Genomic DNA, 23,700 nt, shown 5'->3' on the forward strand with positions numbered 1-23,700 from the left:
ATATGATATGATATGATATGATATGATATGATATGATATGATATGATATGATATGATATGATATGATATGATATGATATGATATGATACGATACGATACGATACGATACGATACGACACGACACGACACGACACAACACAACATAACATAATATAATATAATATAATATAATATAATATAATATAATATAATATAATATAATATAATATAATATAATATAATATAATATAATATAATATAATATAATATAATATAATATAATATAATATAATATAATATAATATAATATAAAAACGTGATCTATAAAATCTTGATTAGTGATATTTTTTTAATATTGTTAAGTAAATGGTCAGAAAGCAAACTTCTTCTAAATAAGCATAATTTTTTTAAACTGATTTAGAGTTTTGGTTCAACTTATTTAGCTTAAAAATTTTGATTATTTGCACTGTAAAGTACTGGTACTCAGAGTGCCGGTACTCTACCGCAAAATCCATTTTACCGGAACATTTTGAGGAAGAAAAAAGAATAATATCTCGTAATTTATGCAGCAATAATTATAGTAAAATCACTGAGTCACTCTAACAAAATAAATATTACTGTAAAAGTTATGGTATAATATTTTACAGCGAAAATAGATTTTAGGGATAATACACCCGGTACTTTATACTGTAATTTGATCTGACATTTTTTACAGAGTGTCTAAATCAAATTTAATTCCAGAAATAATAATTATTTATAAAGTTTATTATTGAAAATTATCTAATTTTTAGATATAAATTTTTCTTGGCTATTTTTTCAGGAACTTTTCGTTAAATTGTTCTTATTTATTTTTATTGTTGCAAAATAAAAACCAATGAAAGTAAAAGAAACAACTTTAACTTTTTCAAAACAATTATTTCCTTTTTTTTCACAAGTAGGAATTTCGAGATTGTTTTTTCACCGAACGCTGGTTAGTTCTTATTTAAATATCCATTATTTATTAATATACTTTTTTTCTAGAACTGAAACAATTTTACAGCTTTAACAATATTCCGTTTGTACATGTCAAATTTTGTTTTGAGTTCTTTAATTTCTTGTATTTTGCTTGATAATTGCTTCATTTTCAGTTCTTTAATTTATAACTAATGGCAATGATCTGACAATTATTCTAACTTTACAGTCGAATGCTTTCAATGGAGTCAAACTCTTAGCTATTCTACTTAGCTTTTTCAATGCTATTGCAAAAATATTCTTCGGAAAGCGTAAAACTTATCACTTACAAACTTTCATGGCTAAGCTAGCCCTTGTAATTTGTTTCATTAGTTTACACTTTGAAACAATGAATTATACCACATTGATATTTATATATATTCTTGAAATATAAATTATATCACATTATTACTTATATAAATATTTGAAATATGAATTATACCACGTTAATATTTAGATATGTTTTTGAAATATGAATCATATCACTCTGATATTTATATATATCTTTGAAATATGAATCATATCACATTAATATTTAGATATGTTTTTGAAATATGAATGTCAAGGCATGTCTTTCTTTTTTCAAAGTTTCTATCCATACAAAGACATGCTATAAAAAATTTTCAGAGTTTGATAAAGATGAAAGGCTGAACATTTGTATGGACCATCAATAGTTATTACGTTTCATTATTATTAAAATTTCATGAAAATTATGTGTTTTCAATAGTTTCAGGTGCAGACATAAATTTTTTTTTTACATATTTATGTTTTCTCACTTTTTATCATCCCTATTCTTCTTCTTCAATTGCACTGCAGTCTACTGCAGATCCATCTCTAACCTTTAGAACCAGATTGGTCGTCCTTATCTTCTGGCTCAATTTCGTCCTGATTATTTTGCGCTGCTCTTAGCTAAGCTATCCCCAGCGTAGCTTTTGGTATTGGCAATACACACAAACCACAGCCCAACATGCTAATTCTCCATATGCGTAAATTTTAAATACTCTTAAGGCTTGATTTTTAATCCTTTAATTTATAGCAAATGGCAATGATCTGACAATTATTCTAACTTCACAGTCGAATGCTTTCATTAGAGCCAAAAATAAATAAATGTATTATCTTTCTGACTTAACTTGTTCTACTTAGCTTTTTCAATGCCATTGGGAAAATATTCCTCGAAAATCGTAAAACTTATCACTTACACACTTTCATGGCTAAGCTAGATCTCGTAATTTGTTTTATTAGTTTACACTTTGAAACAATGAATTATACCACACTGATATTTATATATATTCTTGAAATATGAATTATATCACATTATTATATATATATAAATCTTAGAAATATGAATCATATCACATTAATATTTAGATATGTTTTTGAAATATGAATCATATCACATTGATATTCTTATTTACTCTGAAGACATTAAATTGTTTTAGGCTTACTCGCAAGAGAAAAAAATAACATTTAGAGCGAAAACTTGAAACGAATGTATCTAACAATGAAAGAGTTCTTTGAATGTAGCCTTTCTAAGATGTATTTAGATGCGTGAATTTAAGACCGAAAAATAATTGCCTTCAAATTTTATACAGTTTGCACTTTTAAAATTATTAATTATTTGTGTAAAAACTTTTAAATGATAAAAAAATACCGCAATTTTAAATAAATCATGGAGAAAAATTCTGGAAAACGATAACATACATAGAAAATTGCACTTAATCTAGTCGTTGCAGAAGAATATAATATTTATTTTACTTGGTAGAGAAAAGATTCCTTTCCAAAATGTATTTAGATGTGTAAATTTAAGACAAAAATATTTGCCTTCAAATTTCATTATAGTTTGCATTTTTTAAATTATAAGTTAATTAAAATTAATAAAATATTTTAAAATGAAGAAAAAACTGATTACAATTTTAAATAAATCATAAAAAATTTTTTTGGAAAAATACTTTTTCTTACAAAAATAATAAACATAAAACTTGCATTTTTTATAGACGCTGCACGAGAATATAATATTCCGTTTACTTGGCACTTTGTATCAATTAAAAATGTAATCGATTAGAAACTGCAGTTGAAAAAGAATAAAAATTAATAGTTTTCTTTTAAACAATTGCATTCATGACTCTCCCATTCCCGAGATTCAATTCAAGATTAAACCGTTATGAATAAACCTAACTAAACCCCGGCGTTAACAAACACCGGATATCCGGACAAATCACGTGACTCTGAGCACTGCTGCCCTCTTCGACCTTTGAAAAAGGATAAATGCCTATTCTCCTTCTTTCGATCCAGGAAATCTCCGGATTCCCTAATTTCGCTCTCCCTGGGCACATTCTCTTTAAACAGTTCTAATTTAAAGAATAAAAGTCAAAACTTTGAGAGAAACTGGAAAAAAAGGAACATTTAGATTGTTCTTTTTTTTCCAGGAGGGTTTCGGGATGGAATGTCGGGATTAGGAAAAGAGGGGTGCTCGTGATCAAAACGCGGCATGCGACTGCAGATGTGCGCATGACGTCATGACATTGCCCGCGTCCCCGCCATGTCCCATCGGAATGAGAGAACCTATCGAGCGGCGCATGCGCAAACCGGCCGCCTCACCGCGGTCATTTACAGGGCGCGAACGGACTAGTGGTACGTGGTACTGATGAACAATTTTCTCACACTGACCCTTCCAGAACGAATTCCGGTGGCACTTCCCTAGTCCACATTAAGGGAGGAAAAAATACAGGATTTTTTTTCCCGGAAAAAAGGACTAACGCACTTATTAAACACACCTGGAAAATTAAGAATGCGAGGAGCTGTGAGATATACTCTTAAGAACAGATCGGAGACGGAAGAAGCAGTGGTGCACCAACTTCAGCACCTCTTCCGCTGAGCTGGAAGGGTGCATGGAATCAGGGGCGACCCCCCGCCAGAGGGTCCTATGAACAGATCCTCCTCAATTACCATAATCAACTCCTTAATCCTTTTAAATTAGAGGACACGTATAACGACAGGTAAGAATATATCAAATTTAAATCTTGAGTTCTTGTACTTTGATCCCTTAACCCTTGCGGTACTGTGATAACCCTAGAAGGTCCCGGGATCGTCAAACTTTTTTGGGAAGGCGTCCAACTTTCTCCCTACTATAGGACGTTTTTAACTAACAAGCAGATTTTGGTTTTATTTGTTTTTTTATTTTTTAAATTTTACCTGGGTGAAATTTATGTATGCTGATAGGTGCTTTGCACGGTTGATTTGCAATACTGTATTGGTTCTGTAATTACCAGAACCATTAATTTCCTTATAAATAAAAAGTATAGGGATCTAAAATTGGTTTAAGAAGTAGCAATGAAGTTGCAGCACATTATATTAGCTATTGTGCTGTAATTAAAGAATAAATAGTTGTAATGTAAATGAACATGATAAGCCGAAAATATTATGCACCCATTTATACATACATAAAATGTTGAATAATATTAGTTAAATGCATATTTTTCCCTTTAACTGATATTAGTTAAACAATAGTAGGACAGTGATATTTTCCTTTTAATTGAAGTCCTTTTTAATTAGTAAATGCTTCGCATTGATTCTTAACATTGTGCGTGAAATAAGAATTTTTTTAAGAAAAGAAAATTTAAGTTTAACAGTTAGATAGCTTAAAGTATTATTTTTATTTTGAAATTCAATAAAACATGTAAATATGACAAATATTAACAATTTCAAAATTTTTATTGTTCACAACAATATCTAGTAAAAATATCTTAAGGCATTATCTTAATCCATTAACATTATCAGTATAAATTAAAATGGATTAGGATATTCGGATTAACATTTGCATTATTGATCTAAAAATTCTAATACATCTATGCAATACACAGAGTGTATTGATGAAATTACTCTATTTAATAAAAACTAGAATGCGAATTTAAGTATTTATTAACTTTAAGGAAAATTTATGACTTTTAACTTGGTTATTTAAACTAGTCTAGAATAATGTAGAACATATAAATGCAGAATGAAATGCAACTTTAAACTCAGTTTTAGTTTATTACATCAACATATTATTTTCCTTAAAATGTAATAAATTTTTCAAGGGTAAAATACGTGGTTCGCTGAAAGAGAATTCCATAACAGATTCTATTAAGTATGTTTGTATGGGGCTTTGACTAAAGGTTTTTATTAATTAAGCAAACTATTTAATAATTAAACAAAATAATTTGATAATTAAACAAAATAATTTGATAATTAAAGACCTTAATAATTAAATAAAAAATTGTGTGTCTTCAACTGATACTCGCCATTTCCAGAAGTATATTGTATAAAAATTAAAGCTAGTATAAGTATAAAAAATGAGAATACAGACAAATTTTAAAATTCAAAGAAATATAGAGATAAAGGATGTAATTCCTTATTTTGTTAAACGGAAGTTCAGCTAATTATTATTAATAGCATGCTTTGATTCTCTTTTATATTAATTATTATAATAATAATAATTAGTAATTAGCAATAATTAATAATTAGTAATTAATAATTTGCATTGCTTTTCAGAGTTACAAACAATGTAAAATCAAAATATTTAATTTTTATTAAAAATTAAAATATTATATTTAACGTTGTTTTCTGTCTATATAAATAAGAGTACGTACAAAAATATAGGCTGTTTAGATAAATCATAATTAAAATGAGAAAATAAACAAGCTATAAAACTGAGGTTAATATCAAGCAAAAATTTCTTTTTATTTTATTTAACGAAAATTTAAAACAGGAAGGGCTCTTTAAGAGGGATAATTACCATCTCAAAGTAAGAGTAAATTTAAATTTCAAAATTTAGTAAATAATGAATTTCAGTATCATTTAGTGTAACTATAATTAGAAAAAAAAAGGATTTTTTTCCTAATAAACATCCAAGAAAATTAAATTAAAGGAATGTTGTGTTTTGATGTAAAATAAATTAAAGTAAAATTATAATAAGTAATTATAATGTGATTAGAATATGAATAAAAGTAAAAAAAAATTAGGATAAAGCTAAATATTATCAATGCTAACAATAATGAAAAAATTTTCTATGTAATCCTTAAACTGCTTCTAATCTCTCAACTAATTGAGAATTTAAATTATTCTCTCAATACACCATTTCTTATTATAAATTATGAAAATAAATATAAGCAAATGCCATATAAATGAAATTTAACACCACATTTGGCTACTTTAATGAATATTTGACTCTTAGTTTTGATACACATTTAAATTAAATGTGTTTTAAATAAATTTTTTATCTTCAAGTAGTTAATTTGACCATTCAAGATTTTCTCATTCTATGAATAATGCTCTTTTTTACAGTTGTTAATAAAAGTATATGTGTAAATAACAAAATAAAATGTAATAGAAATGCGATTTAATTAAGAAAAAAAATCAATTAAAGGAAAATTAATTGAAACTTTAATTAAAAAGAAAGGATTTAAAGAAAATATTAAAAAAAATTAATCAAAAAGAAAATACTATTCTATTGTGAGATCCATGTTTTATAATAAGAGTTCCATGTTGTCTACATTTTACAAAGTTGTATTAAATAAAGAAGTTATTTGAAAAAACATTAAACTTATTAAAATTAATAACAAAACAAGCTTTTGTAGAAAACATTTTTATTTTTCATAAAAAAGAAGGACTTTCTTCCTGAATTCAATTAATTTTGTAAATATTTTCAAGGGCAGAAAAATATATTCAAAAGTTTCAAAAAGAGAAAATTTATACTATTATGTATTATGTAGTAATTATTATGTAATTATTATGTAGAAAAAAGATATAACATTAATTCGCTTGAGCCTGAAACTGAATTTAAATATATAGTTCTCCCTATTATTTTGGTTATTGTGAGGGCAACAGGTTTAAAAAAGTTTAAAAACAAGTATTTTTTACGAACTTGTTGAATTAAACAAAGTCAAAAAATCGAATGATAATTCTATTAGTAGTTGAGCTGTTTCATTATTGCATTTTTTTTTTGGGAAATGAAATTTGGCAAGAATCCCAAAAGAGAAAAAAAAAATGACGTCTCTCACAAATGATAATGAGGTAGAAATAGTAATTGTATTTAGATTTCAAACAGAATTATCATTTTTTTTGTATAGAAGGGGTGATTTTTTTTTTGGTTTCCACAAAGAAAAAGCATCGAAAATATATTTTTGCGAAATATAAAAATGTTTAATAACATTTCAAAGCCCGAGGTTTTAAGTGCTTGTTTGATAAAATAAAATTTAAAACTAGTTTTTAGTCATCGATTTTTGTAGACATAATGAACAAATGCAACATTTTGTTAAGTGTTCTGCGTTTTTTATAATGTTTACTAAATTTTTATTTTATATAAATGTATTAGTTTATTGTAAAAAATTAAAACGTTTAAAAATGCAACATAATACAACCTCTTATTAATCTTCAGCTTGAAACTGTTTTTTTATCTTTATTTATTTCAAATACAATCTTGAGAGCCGTGTTGAGTTTGATTTTTTGCTCCTGACTTGCATTACCAATTTTTAATTCCAATATCCTTCTGTTCCTTTAAAACAATTTTTTTATCAAAAGTATGTAAAATACTGTTTTCAGTTCACTATTTATATTACTATTCCTTGTAATACTACTTTTATTAGCTTCTTTATGAAACATTGTCATGAGAGAGAGAGAAAAGGTATTCGAAACTTTTTTTAAAGGAAAGATATTCTGATCATTGCATTGCTAAATAGATATAAATTAAATATATCATTTGGACAGGTGTATCATATATGAAAATAGAAATCGTACACTGTAGCAAAATCCGGTAAAAAGTACCAGCACTCAGCTTTTCGACTTATCGTAATATTTATTTTTAACGGAACAAGATACAGAACAAAAAATACGAAAAATACGTAATTTTTACACTAATAATTACAGTAAAATCACTGAACCATTCTAATTAAAAAAATGTCACTGTAATACACTAAATGCACAGTAATTTTTACAGTAATAATTACAGTAAAATCAAGAAATCATTATAACTAAATAAATTTTACTGTAGAAATTACGGTATGATATTTCACAGCAAAAATGAATTTCGCTGTAAAAATGGATTTACGGCAAAAATGGATTTTATGGTTAAATGGATTTTATGGATGAGCACTCAAAGTAGCAGTATTTTATTCCGTAAATTCGATAAAAATTTTTTTACATTTTAGTAACTTAACGTAATTCGGATAAAATCGGATATAAAATATTTATGTAACCAAGCAATTAAATGCTTTGAGTGCAGAAGTAATCATTATTTTCAAATAAGGTTTGCCTTTAATTAACTCTAGATTTAGGAAAAAAATCCTTTTTTCTTAAGACAAAAAAAAAATTCTGTGTTAAAATATAAAAATGATCAACTTTGTATAAAATATAAATATCTTAACTGCTGTAATAAAATATAAATATAATAATTTCTATAATAAAATATAAATGCGATAAATTCTGTATTAAAATATATATAGTATAAATTCTGTATTAAAATATAGAATAAATTCTGTATTAAAATATAGTATAAATTCTGTAATAAAATATAGCGTGATAATTGCGTATAAACCTTAAGTTTAAACGTTTAAATATTTTTTGGAAACACTGAAAATCTATTGGCGTATTAAAATTAATGATCAGTAGTGTACTTTAAAATTTACTTGCATTAGCTATTTACTCTTTAATTGGAAATCAATTTGAAATGTTAGCTTTGGCGTGGTATACTGAAAATTTTTAATGACACCAGGAACAATTTAAAATTTCCTGAATTATTTAAGAAAATTAGGGGTGCCTAATTAAAAGCTGTAAAACGCTTGAAATCAGAAAATTATTTTTAAATATTTTGATTAGGTTTTACTGTCTTTATAGTTCAACCAGGCTGAATATTGAAGCTTTTATTCAATGCCAATGTTACACTTTTGTTCAAAATTAAATGTAAATTTACTGATAATTTACTGCGAAATTTCATGAATGTTTCATCTGAAACTCTAACCTTACATATTTGAAGGTTTATAGTATGGATCTAAATAAATTAGAAAGCTTTTGACTCTTTAATTTATCTCTTTTCTTTGAGTGAGTGAAAAATATTCATAAAATTTCATAAGTGTTAATTTAATACCTGGTATGTCAGCCAATAGGTTTAAAAATGATTATAATAATAAGCAATAGTTTAAAAAATAATTATTATGTATCTTTATTTTATTTTATATTATGCAGTTTTACTTTATTTCTGCCGGATAGAGTATATATCCACCATCAGTTTATTTAATAAAATTAAATAAAAAAGTGATTAAAAGCATATTTGGAATTTTCACTACCCGTCTTCAGTCTTTCCACAGTAGAGTTCAGTCAAGGAGAAAAAGGCCTCTTAAAAATGATTAATAATCTAAAGTAAGTTGAATTCCAAATTAATGATTAACATATTTCATGCTAATGATGATATCAGTGATGCCTTTAACAATGTAAAATTGAATAAACTGAAACAACTGTTATCATGAAATATTTTATTTGAATCCAGAGAGAGATTGTTCGCATGATTGTATGTAAATTGCGAATTTATGAATTTCCAATTCACAATAGAATTTATTATAATTATGAAAGTTGTAAATGATTATTAAAAAAATAGGCTAAATTTTCAAATAATATATTCAAGAGTCATGGTGGCTCAGAGGATAGAGTGCTCACCTTCCAATGAGGTGAGTGAATCCCAACGATGTCTGTACAAGCTGGTACCGACCACAGTGCTGATGTGAAATATCCTCAATGGTAGACGGATCACGGGTTAGAGATCCGTTGCCATCAGTCTAACCCTGGAAGATTTTCGTGTTTTTCCTATACATTTAAAGAAAACAAGGGTTAATTTCAATAAAAAGTCCTCCACAAAGGCAAATTTCCTAATACTATATCCAGGTGGTGTTCACTTGTCTTCTGGATTGGGTTTAAAATTGCAAGGTTAGGGAGTTTAACATTGGTAATCGTAAATTCAAAAATTGGGTAGGTTGTTCAACAAAGGTTATAAAATAAAATAACAAATATTGTGTTCAATTTGATTATACAATACAATATTTAAATTTTTTAAAATTCCTGCTTAATTTTGAATTTTGAAAAACTCAAACTTAGGTGATTCGAACTTTTCCCCCTATTTCTTTTTTCGCTATTTTTGTAATATGTTTCTGCATTTAAGCATCAATTAAGCTAAAACTAATATAAAACACTCAAACTACTTAAAATACGAGTATTTTTTAATTATCAATTAACATATTTCGAGCATCGTATTCAGACTAAAGCACAATAGAAAGACCAGCTTTATTTATTTCCTGGACGAAGAACTTAGAGAGATGAATTGACTTTACTGCATTATTTATAGGGAAGAGGAAAAGCAACTTCTACAGAAGGAAACTGGCAACTTTTGCCTGGCTGGCTTAGATTGGAACTGGCGACTGTTGAAACAGTAAAATCAATAACGAGTTTATTTACCTTTGTTGACTAAATTCTATGAAAAGCTATCAATTATTAATATTCATAAAATAAAGGCGTATATTCCAAAGAAAAGAAAGACTTTTTTTGTTTCTGAGAAAATACTTTTACGTTGATTTAAAGTAAAATTATGATATCTGATAGTTATGCATTTTTGTTAAAAGTATTACATATAAATTTTTCTTTTGTATTTATTTATTGTTATAAGCCAAACGTATGGATAAATAATTTTACTAGATTTTTAATAAAAAAGTGGATTCTGTATACATAAAGAAACTAAATCTTTAAAATTTATTATATATTGTGTACTTATATAATTAGTAGCATATGGGTGATTCTAACGAAATATGACAATTTACAGTCTCTTGCTTCAAGATCTAATACTATACTACTAAAAGAACCTTTTTTTAAAATTTTAATAAATAGCATTGGCTGTTTTGCATATTTAAAAAAATTAATTGAATTTCAAAATGTAATTTTCCTGTTATGTCACAAACAATATTTTCAATAATAACTAGCTTCAAAATATCCCATAAATTTTTCAATATCTAATTTTTTTAATCTTAACCGTTGTAAGCATTTCTAGAATATATGCGGAGGGTATTATTTACAAAAACTTTGCTGAAAATAATTTTTTCTGTCAATAATTTGTTTGTCACAAGAAAATCTGTCATTTTTCCTGGCTACTTTTATTTAGTGATTTATAACCAAAATAGATAGCACCAGCAATCAATATCTTATGTTAATCGATTGCTTAGAATACCATCCTATCTGAACATGTCTTATTGCATGTATAAACTACCGATTTTCTGGTTTAAGACCTATTTCAAAAAACTTTTCAAGGTGAGTAGGCTTTTATGTCGTCATTTTCCTGTCTTCTTGAAATCATTAATAACATAAACTACATAGATTTTCCTGAGTTATTTCAAGAAATCCTGCTGTTTTCTGCGGAATATAAACATCTTAGGCCGAAATGTTAAATTAAAGCAAAGCTAAATGTCATATAAGAGCAAATTGTCATTATCCTGGCTGTCATTTTCCTGGCTTATGAATGTCAGGACATTGAAACAGTTACCAGAAAATTTTTTAAACAGTTGAATGTAAAGAGAGAAAGCAAATATTAACCTAATACTAAGTTTATGTAAGATTGTAATATGCTTGAATGTAATTAAAGTTATATTTTTGTAATTTAATGATTTATAATTATACACAATGTTATTCTGTACATATCAGCAACAGAAACATTTTTGATTCTTTCTACTGTGAATAAAGGAATTAATTTAAGCAATTCATGGTCCATCTAACGCAAAGGCTTAAGTTGAATTACTTGCTATTAAAATGACTGTTTTTTTTAACTAAGTTAATATGTCATTTTCCTGGCATTCAAAATTTGGTGAATTTCTATTTTATTTTTCTTGTGCAAATGTCAATAAACTACACTGTTGTCTGTAAGATATTAATAAATGTAACTAAATAAATGTACAAAAAAATTCAGATTATTTTGAAGACTTTAAATTTGAAGAAATGTTTTGTTCCGAATTGTCATGTTTCCAGAGAATCACCAATTTATTAAATATATCAAAGTACATATACTACAGACTATGAGTTTAGTATAGAACTTCTGCATAACAATTTAACGGAAGATTAGCATGTTATTTACTTTATGGGGAATTTTGAGTTATTTTTTAATTTTCATTACTATTGTATAAAATTCACGTATTAAGTTTGGCGAAAAAGTTTCAAAGTAATTAGAGAGCTCATTAAAGTTATTTTGAGAAAAACTAAAAAAAAAGTTAATAATGCAAAAAATGCTTTTTTTTTAAATTTTGAAATGTTGAGGAAAAGTAGCAATCACTATAGAATACAACTTTTTTTTCTTATGTGCTCCAAAATTGTATCCAAAAAGCTGACAACGGGAAAGATATTTTTAAGAAAAGTAGATATAGTTACTATAAGAGTTAGTTACTTTTTAAAATATTCTTAAATGTCAATCCAAATAATGACTAAAGAAGGAGAATTTATCAAAAGTAGTGATGTTTAAATTTTGATGAAAAATGTATTAAATTATATATTTAAACATGATTTGATTTACTTTGAGGGCAAATTGAGGAAAGTCGTTCAAAAAATATTGTCTTAGAACAATTAAATTTTACGATTTTAGTTCCATTGTAAATAGTTTCGTTGTACTTTTCTTGTAATTTATTTTTATATTATTCTATAATTAAATGATAAATTTTATTTTGCATAATTAGTTATTTATCTTTAACTAAGCAAAAGAAGAAATTACACCTTCTTATTAAATTTCTCTTTTCGAATGGTATTGAAATTTCTTATGTGAATCATTTTTTATGTGAATCATCAAACCGTGAAATCATTTGAATTAAGGAAATAAATATAATGGTAAAAATTGCCAAATTATAAATTACGGTAAAAACAGATTTTACAGTAAAATGGATATTACGGATGTGCCGGTACCTAATACCGTAATTTTATCTAGAATTTTTACATTGTTTTGGAAATTTCTTTTTTTTATATAAGCTCATATACATCGATCTCACAAATTTTATTATTGTTCAGCATCATATTGCCATGTTTAAAATGATTTAAATAAATTTTTCCATTGAGAAAATATTTTTATCTTAATGATAGGAAGCGAAATGCCAGTCAATGGCATTAAAAGGGTCAAAAGCACAAGTCTTATGTGTTGCTGGGCAACAACCAAACACTGTTATAGTCTCTGCCGTGCTCTTTATTTTCAATTAATAACTGCAACTGTGATCAGAAATTAGGTGATTGGATATTAGATTTATTTTCCTGAAACTGTTGTTTTCGAGAGAATATTACAAAATGGTATAAATATTGACAAAAATAAGGTGTTATGAGTTTTTTAGTGCTTCTAGTACATTCTAATTTGGTTTTCAGTGTATATTAATCCTGTTTCTAAATTTAATTTAGCATTATAGCCCCATTTTTGTCTTAAAAATAATGAATTAAGGATTCAAAAATATTAATGAGAGTAGAAAACTGAATAATATAAGAGCAAATAATAGAAAAATATACTTAAATTAATATCATTCTTATATGCATTTTTAAGATTTGTTTTAAATTATCTTGACTGAAAGGAAAAGTAATAATTATTGATAAATCATGAATTCAGAATATTTTATGAATTTTTTAAATGTTCATTTAATGATAATTAATTTAATTATCAAAGTAAACTGATGTGCTCTTTATAAATTATACAATGTAATTTGTCAAGCAGTTATTTAGAATATTTTCTTAAACATTAAAATTTTAAGTTAATTTTGTAAAAATAACAGTATTTTAGTTAAATGTGAATTCTTTTGCAATTAATCATTTATTATATTCAAATAAGCAACAAAATAATGCAAATTACGATAAAAGCAACTTATTATTTGCTTATATCTTCATGATTCTAATGTAATTATCGTATCTTTCTAATATAAATAATGTATATCTTAATAATTTTAATTAATGTATATCTTCATAGTATGATTATAATGTAATCACCAATTGTCAAGCCAATTATGCAATTAAAAATCGTAGAGTCAATTATTCCATAACCAAGTTATTGAGTAATTATGTACTTATATATCTTACAAAATAACAGCAATTAATAAAAAATAAAATTTTTCAAATAATTCATCAACAATTACATTTTATCGCTATAAAATCTAGATAATAACTTTATTATGACGTTTTCGATTTAAAATGGATTTTTAGTTAATAAACAAATGTAGCAAAACGATGCTTCATGTCACATTCTCTTTAGCGATGCTCATTTTTTGTTATTAAAAGTACATAATTTCTTACACGTGCATTATAAGTAAAAGGATATGACAAGGTTAAGGTTTATTAAACAACTGGATTTTATTGACAAACAAAATATTTGGTTAATTTTTCCGAGGAAATATTCGAGTTTTTGAAAATAATATGTGTTTTTATTGGCTCTGTGTAAAAAGCAATATTTATTGAAAAACTAGTTATTTTTCCTCAGTTAAATGCTTTTAGGAATTTCTTTGGCAACGTATTAAGGGGAAAACTTCATGTACAGATATTCAATACTTAAATGTATGTCACGCATTTAGGGTGATTATTGTGTCTTGTCACGGCTGCGAAGATAAAAGACTTCCCCCCCTCTCCCGTCATGTTCAAATAGTTATAACTAAAGAAATTTAAAGTGAAAAGATAGATAGCTGAAAGCGGAAAAGAATTTTGAATTCTTTACTTTAATAAAAGACGTAAAAATAGTAGAAATTCTTGAATTTCCTAGCATTTCATGCGTTAAATAGCTTTTCAACAAAAACAGTATTTTTTATTAGAAAATAAAACTTATCATTATTTATCAATCCCAATAGTATAATTATAAAGATTCTGAAAAAATTGCGAGGATTTATACAAAATATTGGATTTATTATTCTGACCTTCACACCAGTTTGTAGAGAATTATACTGCAAAAAAAAAAAAAAAATTAAGATAAAATTACAGGGTTTTTCCCGTAAAATCCATTTTTACCGGAACATGATAGGGAATAAAAAATCAGTTTTCCTATAATTTTTACAATAATAATTACCACAAAATCTTAGAATCTCTCGAACTAAATAAATATTTCCTTAAAAATCGTGGTATAATATATTAAGGTCAAACTATTAAGGTTTTACGGTAAAATGAATTTTGCGGATGATGCACGCAAAGTGCCAGTACTTTTTACCGTAATTTGATACGGAATTTTTTGCAGTGTAGCTGAATGCGCGTTTTTTGTATGGAGTAAAAAATGTAAATAATCAATTAATCAGAATTAATCAACTCTACAAAATCCTACCCACACAGTGAAACCTGTTTAGTTGATCACTCTTGTAAATTGTCCACCTGTCTGAAGTAACTTGTGTGGTAAAGAATCGAATTTATCGCTGATTATATGTATAACCTGAAATAAATCAACTTTGCCTAGATGTGTCATTAATTATGAAATAAAATATAATAAATAATTATTGATTAAAATATTTTTTTACTATGCACAGATGAAAAGCAAGACACGTGATCTTTGATAATTCTATTATGAAGAATTAAATAGAGTGGCCTTAATAATATTTATGGAGAATAATAGCAAGAGAAAAATGCTTTATTAAGTTGATATTTTCAAACATATTAATGCTATTAAATAGATAAATTGGTATTAGGCAGATTCATTATTTTTTTGGAAATGATAAACCACATCAAATATACAATAGCCTTCATGCAACTATTGCGTGCAGTTGTTTTCATCTAGAATCAAAATATCTATTTCATAACAAAAATATGATACATTCGTTTAATATAATATTCATTGAAAATCATTTTTGATTGAAATTTTTTTGCCAAAAATGATTTTATGAACAGAATGAATTGCTACAAAGGCATAGGATTTGACAAGATTGAAATTTCAACTATACTATAAAGTTTTTGATCATTCAATTTTGTTTCTGAATAACGTGATTTAAAATTTTGTATTCAGAACTTAAGAAAGTAATACAGTTTTTTTTGAACAGCGTTCTGTTTTATTCAGTTGAACATAATGTTTTAATTCTGAGAAAAAAGAATTCATTAATTAGTGAGAGGTCAATTGTAATTCATAATAATAAGTAACCTGTAATTAGAATAGTTTAAAAAATAGGGTCTGATGATCGTATATCTACATCTATCTTTCCATTTTTCTCATTCTCTTTCTCTGCCTATTGCATATATATATATATATATATATATATATATATATATATATATATATATATATATATAAGCATATTCAAAATCTTTAAGCTGGTTATTAATTGCAACAAAAAATTGATTGAAATCGACGTGCTCAAATGTTCGAAATTTAAAATTGAATTGATAACTTTCGAAAATTTTGTTTATTAAATTTACAGTATTTGTTTTAAAAAGTTTTAAATCTCTATCACTCAAAAACATATTATTTATATACTTCTCAAATCTAGCGTAATTTTAGAACTATAATACTTTGGTAAAATTCTAATAAAATTGTTAGTTTTGTCTAAATTATTTTATGCATATATTTCCGCAAACATTTTTTTCCATCTGTGACTATTTTCGTAGATAAACATTTTAAGTTCTAACCATTTCCTAAATGCGCATTTTCAGCTGTGTCCATTTTTGTAAACACGCATTTTTAGCTGTATCTATTTTTGTAAACACACATTTTGAGCTGTGTCTATTTTTGTCAAAACGCATTTTGAGCTGTGTCTATTTTTGAAAACACGCTGTGTTCAGAGTCGGAGAGTTTGAGCTTTCTCCAGAATAAAAAGCTCACCGAAGGTGAAACGGCCCTTTCTGATTCCAGCGGCCCAGGGTCACAGGAACGTGATCTCTATTACTTACTCCCGTTTCAAAACTCATATTAATTCAAGAGTAAATGTTCTTTTAAGCACGTATTCTTTCGGAGAGTGTGAATATGGGAAAGAATTTCTTTCTGCTTTTGCTGGTCATGAACGAGTCAAAAGTCTTTCGTTTGAATGTTAATACTGTTGTTTTAATTACCAAAACTCAACTTCAAAAGACAGAATAAATATATATTAAAAAGAAACTTTACCAAAGGTAATTAATATTTAAACACAGTGTACAAACAAAACTAAATAAAATGTTATTAAGAGATTTTTTATAATCAGCGATATTTCTATGAAAACAAAACACATTTTAATTATTTGAAAGATTTTCTTCTCAAATGCAATTAATATAGTTGTTTTTTTCCTGAACTTGGAGGTTTTTTTTTCTTTTTCAAACCTCATTATCCTATGTCAGAATAAATTTACATCAAAGTCCTCAACCTACTGCAAGAAATATTTAAAGACTGCATTGAAAGACAAAACACAAAAAATATATAAACATTAAAGAAAAAGAATCTATTATGAAGGTTTGTGATTTTTATATTCAGCAGTAGTTCCATAAAAACAGAATGCAGCAACAACTTGCCTTTTAATTATTCAAAACCATTTTTTTCCCTAATGTCAATAATAATGCTTTTACTAGAGTAACTCATCCTCATAAGATGCAATACAATAGCATCTTGACCCTCGATCTGCTGCAACAAATATTTAAAAATTAGCTGAAAAATGTATTGAAGTAAAATATTTTAAAAATAACCTTGAAAATGGATTAAAATTATTGTTTGCAGTTTTTATATTCAGATACTTCCATGGTGAGGTGACCCGGATTCAAATCCCTGCGATGGCAGGTTGATGCGAATTCCGCACCCCGCTCACACCGACCACAGTGCTGACTTAAAATATCATAAGTGTAGACAGATCATGGGTTAAAGGCCTAACCGTCAGGTTAACAGTGGAAGAATTTCATGGTTTTCTTCACCATGTAGCCAATAATGGTTTAGTTCCACCAAAAATCCTTCACTAAGGGAAATGTCAACTTATTCTTGAGCCTGGAGTTCCGTTGTCTTCTGGATTAGGTTCAAACTTTAAAGGCTGTGGAGTTGAACAATAATTTTTAGATCAAATCAGCCAGCCTGATGTAAGAAATATTTATATACTGAACTGTAAGAAAATTATTAAAAAACTAGCCGGAATGTTTGCAATTTTTATATTCAGTAATAATATTATTCAGTCATAATATTATTCAGTCATAATCTATTTTCTGGCAGAAGAATTCAACAATTTGCCTTCTAACCATTTAATCGCTTTTACACAAATACTAATTCTGTTTTTTTATTACCGAAACTATTTATCATAAGACACAATAAATGTATATCAAAAAAACTTTATCTGATATGCAGCAATATTTAAATGCTGTGTTGAAGGAGTTTATGGAAAAAAATATAAAAAAAATGCATCTTCAAAAATGAATCTAAAAGGAATAGTTGTGGTTTTTATATTCAACAATATTTGCATAAAAGCAGAATACAACAATGGGGATTTTAATTATTTACAAATGTTTTGGCTCACATGTCAATAATGTTTTTATTACCAAACTCATCATCATTAAAAAAGAATAAACTAGAGAAAAGCACTCTAATCGATGCAAAACATACATAATTATTGCATTGAAACAAGATAATTTAAACATATTATTAAAATATGAACCCTCGCATGAATGTTTGCCATTTTAATATTCAGCAATATTTCCATAAAAGCAGAATAAAACAACAATTTTCTTTTCATATTTAAAAAAGTTCCTCGGCTTAAATGTCAATACTATTGCTTTTGCGACCAGAACTCGTCATCGCCATCATACTAAAATACTCCTTCTAAACACCATAACAAAGCAGGTGATACAAAAGAATTATTTATCTTCATATCAAATTTAAAATATCATCAGCCAAATAGTTCACTTCTTTATATTTAAAGGAAATTGATCGCCACTGTTTATGCATCAGTTTTTCTTCCAAGTCCTGTCGATGAAACGCACGCTTAGCAACAGGAAGGCAACTTTATTGTAAATGGAAAGTTGTGGTCATTATTTCTATTGATTTATTTCTATCGAATCTCTAAACTAAGAACAACAACACGAGGCTTAACTTTGCTTTTCTTCTTAGTTTTTTTCATTATTAGAGACTTGTAATAACGCAGTTGTTATGGAAATATGCATTTCTTCTTCAGTCGGTGCAATAACTTACAAGTATATTACAAAATGCATTTTTCATAGCAGTGTGATTTTAACCTCCCTCGTAGTTAAGGTTTGCTTATTGCTTTGGTCTTTGGATTAGAATGGTCAGGAAATGTTCGAAATGCTTTTGGAGGAGATCGAAAGTAGAACCGTTTCGAAGTAAGTAAAAGTTAAAGTGTATGTTCACTGATTGTTTGGTCATTTCAATATATTTTCGAATATTAAACTTTAGTTAAATCGGGCATTTACAACTTTTTCAACACTAATGCTTGAAATATTTACGCTCGTATGTTCTACATAGCCTACTAAGTAGCTTCTAAACTACACACTTCTTACAAACTAGCTTCTATATATAAGTTTTCTTGCAAACTTGCTCCCGAATATAAATTTTCTTACAAATTAGGTTCTGAATATAACTTTTCTGGCAAACTACGCGGAGAAAAAAAAATTGTGAAATTAGCGTTCTGTATCGTAATGGCATTTCTGGTAAAAGGACCATGATTTTGTAATTTTTCTATACATTTGGTAACGGTTTATCGAAAATTCTAGTTTTAAAAAAGTATAGTTCTCATTATCAGACGTTTTGTAAAAAATACAAAACTGAAAAATAAATTTAACTGAATAAGTAGTCTTATGCCATGTTCTAAGTTTTTATGATAAAATTACCAAATTTCAAGACATTTACCAAATTTTATCTCATACTATAAAATCGTATTTGGTTGTTAAAATATCTATTATGAAGCATATTAAAACTATCCGAAATATAGCTTTAGGTGCTATGCTATAACTCTATTATAAAACTTTTGAGAGCATTCTAAATATCATAGTATTTATGTACTAAATGCTAAACAATATAAATGTTGTTATATATATTGAAAAATTATTTTGAGTATGGATTTTGTTTGCTGTGTAGATATCGATACAGATGTAATCTGTGACAAATTATTTATAAACTAATTGTGCCCTCTCATTTTTGCAAAAATGCTTTAAGTTGGATATTTAGTTCATTAATAAAAATAAGAATTTCAGGGCTATAATGAAAATATGAATTACAGGACGTAATTGAAGCTATGAATTTCAGGGCATCAGTGAAAATATCAATTTTAAGGTGTTAAGAAAAATATAGGGGAGAGTCGGGTAGCCCCGCCCAGCGGGTACCCCCGCCCTCTGTCAATTTCATATGTATGGAATATTTTTTCAAGTCAATGGGCCATCGGACATTAATTGTTATATTAAAAGAAGATTATTTTCAAAGTTTCAAGTATTTATGCAGCTGTTAACATGGTAAACAATAGTTTTGAAAATATTTTGAATACAGTAGTCATGAAATTAAGAAAAATTGGTTGAATGTTTCGATTAAACTTCATTTTAATACTAAAAAAATAATTTTTTTCTATACATACAGCATTAAGGTATGTAATCTTAAGTTTAATTTGCACAAAGAAAGAAGTCTATATGTGAAAAATTGTTCGAGTAATTACAAATTTACAAATAAATTGGATTTCGGGTAGCCTCGCTCACATGAATGTCGGGTATCAACGACCAAATTTATTTCGTCGATAAATGTACGGTTGCAAAGATTATTATTTTATTGCTTCAAATTTAAATGTTATATGCATTTTTAACAACAAATATTGTTGTTATTAAATGATTGTTATTAAATGATAGAATTCATTAAAAGTATATAAATATGTAATAAATAAAATAATTTTGAGATAAAAATGATAAACGTGGTTTACCTATTGTCAATACATTAATCATTTTCATTTACACCTGAAAAAAACAGTCAAAAAACATAATTTTCTTAACTGGGCGGGGCTATCCGACACATTTTGAAAAGAGCTGAAAAACATGTTTTTTTAAATTTCCATTTTTTTAAGTTAAACTATTCTTTTTTTTGGTTTATTCTTTTTGCATTATTTAACTAGATGATAAAACAATAGAAACATGCAAAAATATTGATTATTACTCCATATTATACAGAAATATAAGCAATACTCCTTAAGTGAGCGGGGCTACCCGACTCTCCCCTAAGTCTTATTGTATTATTGAGATCCCGAACTTAACAATAATGGGAAACTTGCAATAAAGGAGACAAACTGTTAATTTAACAATAAAAAAGAAAAAATATTTCCCAAATAAGAGAAAATTGTAATTCAATTCGTTATTGTATGGTTTCGGCACTATTTAGGAAAATAAATGTCACCACTATTTAAAAAAAATTTAATATTGTCCTGTTTTATGAAAATCTCTTCCTTTATTATTAAAATTGCATACAGTGATGTGCAAAGCATAACTTAAAACTACTGATGGTAAATTTAAATTATGCTTCTATTCTTCGAAGTGTTTTACAAATCTTTCTACCTTTTTCCTTACTTTTGAAAAAAATTTATTCTTTTTCTTATTTCATGTATTGCGTTTTATTAAACGCACAAGAAGAATTATACGATAGAAGTTTTCAGGTCACAGAGAAAATTAAAAGATTATATTAAAACCTGTTTTTGAAAAAATTTATTTTAACGTGAAATGAAATTTATAATATTTTAGTTGTTATAATTTTACTATAATTTAACTATAACTATAGCATGTATTAGTTTTAACAGTTTGTAATTTAAATAAGTTATAACAAATGCAACATGTTGTCATGAAATTTCAGCAGATTTGCAAAATACTATGAAACATGTGCAAAGTCTATAAGATTAAGATACAAATATAAATTTATAATTAATTCTATATGTTAAAAAATTATTATTGAATTTTTTCAAAATTCCGATAAATTTAGGGCTCTAGATTTAAAAAAAAAACTATAGTTAGATTTTTCAAAAATTTAACACAATCAGAATTGTGTTCTTTGTAATTTTAGCTCTTCTAAGTCTTTTTCCTGTAATATAAAAATGTAATTAAATTTGAACTGCTTTAATTAGCACTAAATTGTATTGAACATTGAATACACTGGCTTCCTGCAAATAGACTTACTTGGTTTAAGTCATTCTTTGGCATGATAACATGATTTTTCGACAATTTCTAGTGACTTTGTGACAGATATTTCTGAAATATATTGCATGAATTTATACACTTCTTTTTTAACTTGACTTTTATTTTTCGAATCTTTATAAAACACTTGCCCTCTGTTCAGACTGAACCTTAAAGTGAATGAACACTCCATAAATTTATTTATTTACATATTCTTCACAGCAAATGCATTTACATAACGAATATATGTTTATTTTCCTTTTAGGAAAGCAACTAAATAAAATTTTTTTAATCAGTTATCATTATTAGTTTCTAAATAGTTTTATAGTAGCACTCATAAGTGTTTTACGTATTAGTATTCTTTATTTCAATATTATATTTTGCAGGAATTTAGATTTGTATTTTGAATGTAATACTTTCGTCTCAAATCAATATTTCGTTTTAAAAAATAATTTACCTGTATAATAAAATCAATAAGCAATACATAATGATTTCTGTGATGATTTTTAATTGAAATTATAAATTTCTATTTTTTTCTTTTAAAATTACTAATGGCTTATATATATATATATATATATATATATATATATATATATATATATATATATATATATATATATATATATATATATATATATATATATATATATATATATATATATATATATATATATATATATATATATATATATATATATATATATATATATATATATATATATATATATATATATATATATATATATATATATATATATATATATATAAGTGTATATATATATATATATATATATATATATATATAAGTATATATATATATATATATATATATATATATATATATATATATATATATATATATATATATATATATATATATATATATATATATATATATATATATATATATATATATATTATATATATATATATATATATATATATAAGTGTATATATATATATATATATATATATATATATATATATATATATATATATATATATATATATATATATATATATATATATATATATATATATATATATATATATATATATATATATATACTGCCGGACAAAATTAAGAGATGGAAGACATTTTCCCAAATATCTAAAAAAATACTGAATATAAATAAAGGAAATTTGGCATGGATATAACTTATTCCATGATAATAAAGTATTCAAAGCAAAAATGAAAGTGCCATTCACTGGCAAGACCTATTGCCAGTAAATCCAATGTAGTCTGAACTTACGGATAAAAGATGACGATAAAAGTGAGGCTTGTACAGTGTGTGTTGCCTCTAGTATGGTGTATGGTCACCCCTGACAGACAGACAGTATGCGCAACGAGTATGCATGCTGCTAATAAGGGAGTTAAGGAGGACTTGTGGAAGACCCTCCCATTCTTCCACCAGAGCAAAGACCCTCCCATTCTTCCACCAGAGCAATTTTTAACTCCAGAATGGTTCTGGGGGGAGGTTGGCGCATCGCAATAGCTCTTCCAAGAGCTTCCCCAGCATGTTCAATAGGATTCAGGTCAGGGGATTTGGCTGGCCAATCCATTCGTTAAATGTCCTCGCTTTCCAGATACTCATCAACCATGAGAACCCTATGTGGTCGCGCATTTTCGTCCATAAAAATGAACTCAGGGAC

At 26.3% G+C, this 23,700-nt stretch overlaps 1 protein-coding gene across 2 annotated transcripts in view; it reads left to right on the plus strand.

The window, feature by feature from the left end:
- The first annotated feature begins 3,215 nt into the window (after positions 1–3,215).
- Positions 3,216–23,700, plus strand: part of PMCA (plasma membrane calcium-transporting ATPase 3) — a 215,126-nt gene continuing 194,641 nt past the window's right edge. The window contains exon 1 of one of the 2 annotated variants that reach the window (XM_087151226.1): positions 3,216–3,965. The gene's annotated coding sequence lies outside the window, so the exon portion shown is untranslated. The remainder of the gene's footprint in view (positions 3,966–23,700) is intronic. The other variant, XM_087151224.1, reaches the window with a different exon arrangement.

This window comes from Parasteatoda tepidariorum, chromosome 9, assembly GCF_982258835.1.
Source record: "Parasteatoda tepidariorum strain Cologne lab strain chromosome 9, Ptep-v5.0, whole genome shotgun sequence".
In the NCBI taxonomy this organism is placed as follows: domain Eukaryota; kingdom Metazoa; phylum Arthropoda; class Arachnida; order Araneae; family Theridiidae; genus Parasteatoda; species Parasteatoda tepidariorum.